The 13,328-nt window shown below is 36.2% G+C and overlaps 1 non-coding gene across 1 annotated transcript; it reads left to right on the top strand.

Annotated features, from left to right (window-relative positions):
- Nucleotides 1-2,255: 2,255 nt before the first annotated feature.
- Nucleotides 2,256-2,363, top strand: LOC131170912 (small nucleolar RNA R71). The gene has a single exon (XR_009141676.1). It is a non-coding gene; the product is annotated as a small nucleolar RNA R71 (small nucleolar RNA).
- Nucleotides 2,364-13,328: the final 10,965 nt, after the last annotated feature.

The following is a 13,328-nucleotide window of genomic DNA, read 5'->3' as shown; positions in this document are numbered from 1 at the left end:
ACATGTACTGGGCTCACCCAAGTACTGTCTGAGATGGGATATATGATCCCTGCATCAAGCAACTTCAAAATTTCATTTTTAACAACTTCTTTCATATTTGGGTTCAACCTCCTTTGATGTTCAATAGATGGTTTACAATTTTCTTCCAAACTGATTCTATGCATGCAAAAGTGTGGGCTTATTCCCTTAATGTCATCTATGGTGTATCCCAAAACTTTCCTAAATTGTCTCAACACTCTTAACAACTTATCACCTCTAAAGTACTCAAATTTGCATTTACAATTCTGGATAAGTGTTATTAGTGCCAAGAAATTCATACAGTGAGAAGGAAGTTGCTTAAGTTCTACCTTAGGTGCATCTTCTTCCTTGAATGATGGTTGCTTAAATTCTGCTTTTTCCTTTTGTGTGAGTTGAAAAACTGGAGCAGAAATGAATGGTGGACTTCCCTCTAAGTGTTGAGCATATGCAGCTACATGAGGGTTGTTATAATCTATGCCTCCTCCATGAACCAAACAATTTTCAAGTGGATCTTCTGGATATTTCTTTCTGAAGTGTTCTTCAACTAGCTCATCAATGATATCAACTCTCAAGCAAGTATCGACTTGAATGATGCTTTTTCATAGTGTTATTAATATTGAAAATTAACTGCTCTTCACCAACTCTAAGAGTAAGCTTTTCTCCTTTCACATCAATCAATGCTCCTGCTGTAGCTAGAAAGGGTCTCCCCAAGATAATTGGAATATTAGAATCTTCCTCCATGTCCAAGATGACAAAGTCAACAGGTATATAGAACTTTCCAACCTTCAGGGGCACATTCTCTAAAATCCCTTCAGGATACTTAATTGTTATGTCAGCTAACTGAAGAGAAATGTGGGTTGGCTTTAGATCTCCCATGTTGAGCTTCTCATAGATAGAAAGGGGCATAAGGCTAACACTAGCCCCTAAATCACATAGAGCTTTTGTAGAACAAGACTCTCCAATGTGGCATGGAATTGAAAAACTCCCTGGGTCCTTAAGCTTTGGAGGAAGTTTCCTTTGGAGGATAGCACTACATTCTTCTGTCAAAGCTACAGTTTCATCATCTTCAAGTTTTCTCTTGTTTGAGAGAATTTCTTTCAAGAATTTTGCATAAGAGGGCATTTGTGAAAGAGCATCAACAAAAGGCACATTTATGTAAAGTTTCTTCAAAACCTCTAAGAACTTCCCAAATTGCCTATCAAGCTTGGCTTTGTGAAATCTTTGTGGAAAGGGAAGTTGTGGCTTGTAGGGCTCAGGAGGTATATACTTCTTTTCTTTTTCTTCAAATTTCTCCTTACATTTTTCTGCACTCTCTTGTTTTTCACTCCCATCAGTTCCTTTTTCATTTTCTCTCTTCTCACTGTTTTCACTCTTCTCATCATTTATAACTTTTCCACTTCTTAAAGTAATAGCTTGACATCGCTTCTTGGATTTTCTGGTTGACTTGGAAGCTTTCCAAAAGACTTAGCACTTGAGGAGGATGCTTGTTGTGCAACTGGTTTTCCAAAGATTCTATTGTGTGTTTGCATCTGTTCCAGCCTTGCTTTCACCTCTCTCATCTCCTCATCATGCTTATTTTGGTTGGCAAGAATCTGTTGCAATAAAGCTTCAGTGGTGGAATTTCGTTCTTGCTGTTTTGGTGGAGGGTTCATATTTTTCTGCTGAAAATTAGGCAATGGTTGCCTATTTTGCTGATATGGAACTCCTTGTTGCTGTTGTGGTTAAAAATTCTGATTTTGAACTTGATTTTGCTGATTTCCCCATGAAAAGTTGGGATGATTCCTCCAATTTGGATTGTAAGTTTGAGAATAAGGATTCCCCATTTGCTTGTTTCCATAATTACCAACGTATGCTGCTTGTTCTCCATAGTCTACTCCACAGCTGGTTGTTTCTCTGCATAAGCCACTTGTTGTGAACTTCCAGCTGATGATGTTGAACTAACCAACATACTCAAATCTTCCATCTTCTTAGCAAGGACATTTGTAAGTGCATCAAACTTTGCATTAATCATGTTGAATGGATCAAGATCATACATTCCAGCAGCTTGCCTTTTCTGAGTTGGAGCTGGTCCTCTTGGACTACTCCAAAGATGAGTATTCTTTGTAATTTTCTCCAATAGCTCATAAGCTTCATCTTCATGCTTAATAATAAATTCTCCTCCTGTTTGAGCATCAATAATTCCTCTGATTGCAGGAGTGACATTGGTGTAAAAATTCTGATTTATCATCCATTTTGGAATGGCATGATGTGGGCATAATCTTTCCAATTCTTTCCATCTCATCCATGACTCATAAAGAGTTTCATCTTCTCTTGGTCTGAAAGCTGTCATTTGATTCCTCAACTCTTGAGTTTTTCCAGGTGGAAAATATTGTGCAAGAAATGCATCAGTGAGTTGTTCCCAATTTGTAATGGAGTTGTGAGGTAAAGAATCAAGCCAATCCAATGCTCTATCTTTCAAAGAGAATGGGAATAGCTTCAATCTTGCTGCATCATCAGACACTCCAGGTTGTTTTTGCATGTCGCAAATCATAGCAAACTTCTTCAGGTGTGTGTGTGGATTTTCAGAAGGATGTCCTCCAAATTGAGAATTTTGAATCATTTGAAGGACTCCAAAATCCATCTTGTAACTATTTGCATCAATCCTTGGTCTTGCTATGCTCTCTCTCAAATCATCAAAACGTGGAAAAGCATGGTCCATCATACTTCCCCTAGGCACGTTTGCATTAACAACTTCTTCACCATGGGCTGCATTTTCATTGTTTTGACCATTTCCAGCATTACCAACACCAATTCTAATTCTTTCATCAGCCATGTCTGCTTCTAATTCAGTCTCTCTCAAAGCTTCCTTCCTTCTTCTGGTTTCTTTCTTGTTGGCCTTGCAAAATTTCTCTATTTCAGGATTGAACAGTAAGGTTGTATCACTTGTGCTTCTAGCTCTTCTCATAAAAGATTAAAAGTACCTGAAAAAGAACAAACAAAACACAAAATGAAAAGATAACAAAGATAAAACTAAAAACAACTAAAATAATCAAGAATTCAATCTTAAACAAACAACTCAAGAACGCGCTAAAAACTTGATGCGTCCCAACCGCAAGTGCACGGTCGCATAAGTAGTATAGAAAAATATCGATCCCACGAGGAGTTGTGTTAATGATTGAATTTTCGATATAAAAGTTGACTAAATTGAAGTATTTATGAAATTAAAATAATGAATTAATGGGTAATGGAGTATGAAATCTAAATGTGCAAATTTAATATTCTATTCAACAATGTATTAATTAAACTAAAATTTGCATCAAATAGAAATAAGCAAGTTCAAATATGGCAATATTTAAAATGGCAAATGATTAAATTTGATTAGAAATTAACAATGGTAAAAAGGTGATTCCGGAGTTCGGGATTTCATATTCGAGCTATTTTGGGATTTAAATCGGTTATCCAATTTTATGAAACTAATGGGTTTTAAGGAGATTAATTCTTAAATCCTTTGAATTCCCTTTCGAGTGAGACAAAGAGTGCCTTAATCAAACTAATCCTACTTTCGTGGAGTTAGAATTAATTAAGACCCATTAAGTTCTTTAATTAATCTGTGAATCCTCTTAATCCTTAGCCTATTTCTAGGTCTAAGTTAATTAAGTCCAATTTCTTGATTATCTATCACAAGGCCTTCTCCTTTCGGTGCTTCAACCATGGATTAAGAACATAACTTAATGGGATCCTACACTAAGCATGTCATTTAACATACAAGAAATGAATAAAACTCATTAAGACCACAAAATATGGATTACCCAATCAAAATCCACAAAATATCTCAAATATTACAACCCTTACTCCAGAATCAAAAGTAAACTACTCACTATCCATAATGCTTACAAGATATGATGAGTTTAAATGGAAATAAAGCTTTAATCTAAGCTAAGAAGTAAGGAATTAAACACTAGAAATGTAGAAAAGTGTAAAGAAAGAAAGAAATCTGCAAATCTTAGTTGAAAATGGTGTAGAAGGTGAAGATGGCTCTTCAAATTCTGCTCAGCCCCCTCTCCTTTCTTCTTTGCTCCTTTTTTTTCTCCCCCTCTTAAATGGGAAAATGAGACTATATATAGCATTTTTCTGACATGGAGCCCTAAAATAGTATGTTATAGGAGGAATTATTTGAGAGAATCTCCTGCCAGCTCATTAATGAACTCTTCAAGGGACTGCATAAGTGGACTGCATAAGTTATGCAGTCCCTTATGCAGTTTTCGGCTGGTTCTGGGTCACTTATGCGAAGCTGCATGACTTGGTGCATAGGTTATGCACAATTTCGTGAATGTGCATAAGGGAGGCGAGAATGTGCATAGGCTATGCAGTCTCCTTATGCACATTTTGGATGGTTCTGAAACAGTGATTTTTCTCCTTATGCAGATCTGCATAGCTTATGCGGCAAGTTATGCACAATTTGGTCAATGCATATTTCAGCTTGAAAACTTGTTTTTGACATCTTTTTGCTGTAGAAGACACTCCTCAATGGCAAAATTCCCTTTAGTCCTTCAAAAACACCATTTTTCCTACAAAACAAAGTAAAAAAAATACAAATTAGTGCAAAATTGACAACTATGAAAGACTAACTAATTAACTAATGAAATTAGCTAAAAATGACTAATAATCAAATAAAATGGCTATAAAATTAGACCTAAATGACTATGCAAAATGTATGCATCATCAAACACAACGCCACCAACTATTTCAAACAAGGTGCACTATTAATAATAGAATATTTGGTGTTATTATTGATAGTGCTGGTTGTGAAAACATTATAGGGAAAGAGATTATGAAGTATTTGGGTTAACCAACTGAAAGGCATCCTAACCCATGCACTTTGCGGTGGATCAAGATAATAGCCAACACTATTAAGGTGAATGAAATGTGCAAGGTTCCCTTCTCCTTTGGCCAATATAAAGATGAGGTATATTGTGATGTTGTAGATATGGATGTGTGCCATTTGTTATTTGGGAGGTCATGGCAATATGATGTCAATGCACAACACTTCAGAAGGACCAATACTTATAGCATTGACAAGGAAGGGGTAAAGTATTCTCTTTTGCCATTAAGGAACAAATCAACAAAGAAGGAGGTGTGAACCTTCTTAGCGGTCACTAAAAAGTTTAAGGTAGAGACTAAGGAAACAAAGCAAGTCCATGCTTTGGTTGTGAAGTAAATCCTTATGGGGGAGTCAAAATCCTAAGTGGAGGAGCCTCTCGAGCTAGTAAAACCATTGTTAAAGGAGTTCGAGGAGTTGATGCTGGATGACATACTGGATGGATTGCCTCCCATGCGTGATATCCAACATCACATTAATCTTATTCCAAGTGCTAGCTTGCCAAATTTGCCATAATATCGCATGAGTCCTAAGGAGAGTGAGATACTCAAGGAGAAAGTGGAGGAGCTCTTGCAAAAGGGGCTTATCAAGGAAAGCATGAGTTAAGAAGGATGGAAGTTGAAAAATGTGTGTAGATAGCCATGCCATCAACAAAATTACGATGGGCTATAAATTCCTAATTCCTAGATTAGATGATATGTTGGATCAATTACATGGTGCTAAATGGTTCACCAAGCTAGATTTGAAGAATGGATGCCATCAAATACACATAAAACCTAGTGATGAATAGAAAACAACATTCAAGACAAAGGAGGGGCTCTATGAGTGGCTTGTCTTGCCATTTGGATTGTTAAATACACCTAGTAACTTCATGAGATTGATGAATCAGGTATTAAAACCTTTTATTGGGCACTTTGTGGTTGTTTATTTTGATGACATTTTAATATATAGCAAGTCAAAAGAGGAACACTTAATACACTTAAGGAAGTTAATATGAGCCTTGCAGGAGAACAAGCTATACATCAGCCTTAAGAAGTGTAGTTTCATGACTAATAAACTACTATTCTTGGGATATGTTGTGATTGCAGAAGGCATACAAGTAGATGAGGCAAATGTCAAAGTAATCAAAGAGTGGCCAACTCCAACTACTATTTCGAAGGTTCAGAGTTTCCATGGGTTAGCCACATTTTATTGACGATTTATCAAAGATTTCAACACCATAGTAGTATCCATGATCGAGTACCTAAAGAAAAGAAAGTTCTAATGGGGTGAGGAAGCCTCAAATTGCTTTGTAATTCTCAAGGAAAAGCTTTACACCACACCGGTACTAGCTTTACCAAACTTTGAAAAGTTATTTAAGGTGGATTATGATGCAAGTGGAATTAGGATTGGAGCAATTTTTTCCTAAGAGAAAAGGCTCGTGGCATATTTTAGTGAAAAGCTAAGTGATGCTAGGAGGAATTGGAGCACCATGCGTGCTCTTAAAACTTAGGAGTGTGATTTGATAGGCAAAGAGTTCATCTTGTATTCAGACCATGAGGCGTTGAAGTACCTAACTAGCCAAAAGAGGATTAGCAAGGATATGTATGCAAGGTGGTGCCAATTCTTGCAACGTTTTCCTTTTAGGCTCAAGCACTAATCTGGAGTTCAAAATCAGGTAGCAGATGCTTTGAGTAGGCATAGAGCATTATTGGTGACTTTGAGCCATGAGATTATGGGGTTTGAGAAACTAAAGGAACTCTATGCCAATGATGAGGACTCTGGAGAAATATAGGGTAAGTGTTCTCAAGGCCATCCTTATGAAAATTTTTATGCGTTTGATGGGTATTTGATGCATGATTTGACTTGGTCAAATTGCCTAAAGAAGATGGAAAGAGTGTAGCAGCTAAGCACATGGCAAAATAAGTTGTTAAGATGCAAAAAGAGGTAAAGTTGAAGCTGGAAGAGGCTAACAAGAAGTACAAATAAGCAGCTAATAAACACAAGCAAAAGCAAGTGTTTGAGGTGGGTGACAAAGTGATGGTGTTCCTAAGCAATGAAAGGTATCCCGTGGATTCTTATAGCAAGTTGCACCAAGGAAATATAGACCTTATGAAATTGGCAAACGAATTAATGACAATGCATATGTTGTTGATTTGTCGGATAGCATGGGAATTTCGTGTACTTTCAATATAGCTAATTTGTATCCATACCACTCTATGGATGAGCCTTTGTATCCTCCTAATGACTCAAAATCGAGGTTGAGTTTTTTCCAAGTGGAGGAGACTGATGTGGAATGTATTAGTGATAATGTTATTGAAAAATGGGAGAAGGTTCAAAGGAAAAAACAAAGGAAGCATTCTGGAGTGAAAATGGGAGAAAAATAAAAAGTTTGAGGCAAGTTTTAGTGGGCAATAAAAGGAGCTATGTCCTCTAATTATTATTATTATTTTTATCTCCAGCAGTCCTAGACCGACCAACTTGGACTCCTTATTTAACAAGAGTAATAGTTTCAGAATTAATTTTGAGGTTTTTCCTATTCTATTTAGGACTCAATCATGTTTCCTACTCAGGCAAGACTAGTTAATTTCCTACTTTATCTTTATTTTTCTAATGTATTTGGATTTAATTTAAATTTCTATTTGAAGGAGCAGAAGCATGGTGATTAGTTCATTAGAGCATTGAATTTCAAAAAATTTTCTTCTAGGGTTTCATGCATCATGCCACATCTCTTATGTGCTTAATTAATTTCAATGCTCAATTGCATATTAAAACACTTTTAATATGAATTAGGATCTATGTTTGCCATTCAAGATTGTAAATTAACAAATTAATTCATTTAAACCCTAGTTTAAAAAGAAGTTTGAGCACTAACCTCTTTGATGCACTATGGATGCAATTGGCACCTTTAGGAAGCACCTAGGACTCCAAGTGTTGTCCCTCTAGCTTGTACACACTAAGATCACCAATGGGCAACCCCGAAATCAGCTTCTCAAGCCTTGCCAACCAATTATAATTTGGATTTTTACATTTAGAGAGGTTGTATGTGTGTATAGAGCACTAAAAATAATTTCTAGCAATTTTAATTCAAAGGAATTTGGGTTATTCTCTTTGAATTGATGAGAAAGCAAGAAGAGGAGAGGGAGAGAAGAGACAAGAGAGAGTGTTATTTGTTTCTTCTTTTCTTTTCCCTTTTATAATTAGGTCAAGTAATCACTTAAACCCTTTGCCACATGTCACCACCACATTGCATCTTATTTTTAATTAACATAATCACATTAAGCCAAGTGTCAAATGCTAGACTTAATCTGGACTTTGATCACCTTGCATGATAGGAAGACAAATGGCAAACTTATGTGATGTCATGTGTCACCATCTCATAGTGCCACATGTCACCATCTCATAGTGCCACATATCACCATGTGAAATGACCAAATTACCTATATGTTGTAATTTTGAGTTCTCAACCCAAAATCATTATTTCTCCTCTTCTAATCAATTTATTGATGCGTCCCAACCGCAAGTGCACGGGTCGTACAAGTAGTATAAAAAAATATCGATCCCACGAGGAGTTGTGTTAATGATTGAATTTTCGATATAAAAGTTGACTAAATTGAAGTATTTATGAAATTAAAATGATGAATTAATGGGTAATGGAGTATGAAATCTAAATGTGCAAAATTAATATTCTATTCAACAATGTATTAATTAAACTAAAATTGCATCAAATAGAAATAAGCAAGTTCAAATATGGCAATATTTAAATTGGCAAATGATTAAATTCGATTAGAAATTAACAATGGTAAAAGTCGATTCCGAGTTCGGATTTCATATTCGAGCTATTTTGGGATTTTAAATTGGTTGTCCAATCTTATGAAACTTATGAGTTTTAAGGAGATTAATTCTTAAATCCTTTGAATTCCCTTTCGGGTGAGACAAAGAGTGCCTTAATCAAACTAATCCTACTTTCGTGGAGTTAGAATTAATTAAGACCCATTAAGTTCCTTAATTAATCTGTGAATCCTCTTAATCCTTAGCCTATTTCTAGGTCTAAGTTAATTAAGTCCAATTTCCTGATTATCTATCACAAGGCCTTCTCCTTTCTGCTTCAACCATGGATTAAGAACATTACTCAATGGGATCCTACATTAAGCATGTCATTACATACAAGAAATGAATAAAACTCATTAAGACCACAAAATATGGATTACCCAATCAAAATCCACAAAATATCTCAAATATTACAACCCTTACTCCAGAATCAAAAGTAAACTACTCACTATCCATAATGCTTACAAGATATGATGAGTTTAAATGGAAATAAAGCTTTAATCTAAGCTAAGAAGTAAGGAATTAAACACTAGAAATGTGGAAAAGTGTAAAGAAAGAAAGAAATCTGCAAATCTTAGTTGAAAATGGTGTGGAAGGTGGAAATGACTCTTCAAATTCTGCTTAGCCTCCTCCTTTCTTTCTTTGCTCCTTGCCTCTCTTCTCTAAAATGAGAAAATGGGACTATATATAGCATTTTTCTGACATGGAGCCCTAAAATAGTATGTTCTAGGAGGAATACATTAAGGGAATCTTCTGCCAGCTCATTAATGAACTCTTATGGGATCGCATAAGTGGATCGCATAAGTTATGCATCCCTTATGCGCTACTGGTTCTGGGTCACTTATGCGAAGCTGCATGACTTGGTGCATAGGTTATGCACAATTTCGTGAATCTGCATAAGGGAGGTGAGAATGTGCATAAGCTATGCAGTCTCCTTATGCACATTTCGGCTGGTTCTGGAATAGTGTTCTTCCTCCTTATGCAGAATCGCATAGCTTATGCAAGTTATGCACGCTTTGGTCTATGCATATTTTAGCTTGAAAACTTGCTTTTGGCATCTTTTGCTGTAGAAGACACTCCTCAATGGCAAAATTCTCTTTAGTCCTTCAAAAACACCATTTTTCCTACAAAACAAAGCAAAAATTACAAATTAATCCAAAGTTGACAATTATGGAAAACTAACTAAATAACTAATGAAATTAGCTAAAAATGACTAATAACCAAATAAAATGATTGTGAAATTAGACCTAAATGACTATGCAAAATATGTGCATCAAACACCCCCAAACTCAAGCTTTTGCTTGTCCTCAAGAAACTTTAAAATGTGATGCAAAGTTTTTTTAGGGGTGCCTTATCCAAAGAGTTATGAAAATTACCAATTAAAGTAACTTAACACACCTTTAGCCATACCAACAATCCATATACCCATCCTTCAAAATGCAAAGAATTTAATGCTTATCCAAGCTTTCACCGCTTAGCCATCAAGTCAATTATCATTCAAATCCCCAAACCAACTAATCAAAAGAGAGAGTCATGCTCAAAAGGAATTCTAGGACAATTGATAACCAAAGTATCTCAACATGGAATGATAGAATTGAATGAATAGATGAATAGTTTTCCAATCCCATAGGCAAATTCCCTACTCCTATCTCCACTAATGTAGCAAGTACTATCAAGAGATCAAAGGTCTTTTTAGGGATGTAATGAGGCCATGGGGTTTAAAATGAGGCTAAGAAGAAAGATGGGTAAAAAGTATTCAAAGCATGAGAATATTTTCAATTTTTAAACATAAGGTACACTTTATTATATATATATATGTATTTTTTATATATATGGGAGAGAAGAATACACAATGAGAATTGTCAAGTGCTAGCATAGTTTACAAAACACATAAAAATGGAGGGACATTTTGATACTTTAACTTGTATTTTGTATTTTTCTTTTGATGATTGTCCCTAAAATTGCCACCCCCAAACTCATTTCTTTTGATACTTTGGGTGGATTTCTTTCATTTTGAATGGCAATAGTGAAAAGCACATATACTAGCACTTTTACAAGGTGACAAGTATTTCTTCTCCCTTTTATTGTATTTTTTTTATGTACCTAATATTATGAATAATTATTCTCATGAAAAGGGTTGGAGTGTTTGGTTCATTGGCTAGGTAGTAATAAGGGTTTCAAGAAAAATTAGGGACAAAAAGGCTCAAAGGGGTTTGCAAGGATAAATTTTAGTTGAGAAAAAGGGCCAAAGGTTTAAAATGAGAAGGTTTAAATCAAAGAATGCCTAATCATCTCTCTTTTCAAGTACAAGCTGGTATTTCGCCTTGAAAGGTTTAGAAAATTTGTTCTAGGATTGGTGAGACATCATTTGACTACCTTATATCCAATAATTCCCTCTAAACACTTCCATCTCCAAATGACTAGTTGGGTGGCTTTTTGGCTAAGAAGATATAGGCAAGGGATAGACACTTCAAAACCTTGCACCTTTTAGGAAACTTTCAATCCACAAACCCAACTAAAAGGTGAGTCAAATCACTTTCATAGGCACATTTTCAATACTCAAGGGATTTGGCAAAAGATTTTAATGCATGGTGTATGATTCCTAAAATGAGTAATGCATGAACTAAATGGAGGAAGTCTATTTGTATGCAATTTGTACAATTTCTAAGTGATGTATAATGTGTGTGTAAATGTGTAATGAATATGTATGTATGGATGTATATGTAAAATATTTACAATATATGTAAATGAAATGGGATGAGATGTTCTTATACTCAAAATGTGAAAAATAAAGCTAAAAATCAAAATGTGCACCCCCAAACTCAAAATTAGACATTGTCCTCAATGTCTCAAACAGTAGATATCCAAAACTCAAAGCAAATAATATTGACCAGGAATTGTAAAAATAAGAACAAAAAGAAAGAGTTACCTGGTATGAGAATTCAAGTTAAAGGGATGCATAAGAGGTCGCATGTGTTATGCAGTTAAGTTGTCCGTAACATGTGCATAGGTAAGGTGCATAAGCCATGCAGTCGCATAAGAGGCAATAAATGTTGCATAGGCTATGCAGATGCTTGCATAAGGGAAATACAACTCAGGCAGCTCACAGAGGTAGCGTAAAAGGGTTGCACAGGCTATGCAAAGGTTATGCATGAGGAAATTCATAGCTGTGCAGTGTATACAAAAACTGCTGCATGGGAATTGGCAAGGGGAAATGTACAACCAGCAGTAAAAGTATGGAAATATAGACAGAGTATGGGCAAATATGTACAAAAAGGCAATAAGTGCAATAAAAATCAAAGAGGACTAATGTAATAGCTATTCAATAAAACTTCAAAAGAAACAGAATTTAAAAGAAACTAATTCAGAACAAAGCAACAAAATCTAAAACAAAGTATAAATGTTTGAACATATTTACAAAGAAAAGGTCCTACAAGATTGAACAAAAGTAAACTAAACACTAATCTATGTCTATTGTTTTTCCTTTGTCCAAGGATGTTGCTATAATGGTGGTCACGCCGCCAAAATGATGGTGCAGGAGGAGGTGATGGAGGTGGGGGTGGCATGCCCAGAAACATCATGAGTTGCTTCACCATCTCCTTCAGTTCTTTCTGTTTGTCCCTGGTTTCCATGACAAGGTCAAATAGTTGATCATGACGATCCTTTAGTGTATCAAGACCACTGTCAAGCTTCCTATCCACAAAGTAGATATCATCACTAAGCCCGCCGAGGTAGGTGAATAAGGCTTTAGTGTTGAATGGAGGAGGTGTCAGGATGAGGTAGGTTCACCAGTAGGAGGAATGGGCCGAGCAGAGGTAGCCGGAGTGTCCCGAGTAGGCCGAGGGGTGAGGTAGGGTAGTAGGGTGCCGTGGGACCGTGTGAAAGGTTGGGTTTCGGTTGTGCAATAGGCTCAGCCACGCAGGTGGCCAAGATCATCAAAATATGATAAATGAAACCCTGTTTTGGTTAAGTGTGCAGTATCAAAATAGGAAGTGTCCTCAAGTGCTGGGATTGAGTGCTCTGCAGGATTAAAGCCAAAATGCTTGGCTATGACAGTAATGAGCCCACCCAAAACAATGTCACCAATGGATTTGGTGGCAATATGCAGCACATGTTCGCAAAAGAAGTAACCTGGAGACACCTTAACTTTGTGAAATGCACACCATAACATAAATAGTTCAGATTTGCCCACAGCACCAGAACTAGTCCCTCTGCCCAATATGGTGCTAGCCATCAACCTATGAATAAACCTAAGTGCAGGGTCAAGGATTTGGGATGTTTTGGACCTACCAGCAGAGAAGGTTTGGGGTTGGTTTGTTATGATTCTCCAAAATTGGGCAGGATTCCAGATGCCCTTATTGGCTACCTCTACTCCAAAGATGTGGCACTCTAAAGAACCCATCAATTGCAAAACCAAAAATGCTATGAAATTGATCCAATGATGCTTCTCTATTTTGCCCCAAGCATCTAAATGTCATAATTGGCTTATGGTCTACATCATGCAAGTTGAGGGTAGCAGAGAATGAAGAAATAAACTCCAAAACTAGAATTGGATAAACTACCTCTTGCTTATGCACAAATTCTGTCCAACCCATACCACAAGAAATGCAACTACATTATCAAATAAACCCATAGATTGTAG

This window comes from Hevea brasiliensis, chromosome 11, assembly GCF_030052815.1.
Source record: "Hevea brasiliensis isolate MT/VB/25A 57/8 chromosome 11, ASM3005281v1, whole genome shotgun sequence".
Taxonomy (NCBI): Eukaryota; Viridiplantae; Streptophyta; class Magnoliopsida; order Malpighiales; family Euphorbiaceae; genus Hevea; species Hevea brasiliensis.
This window is presented reverse-complemented; position numbering and strand designations above follow the sequence as displayed.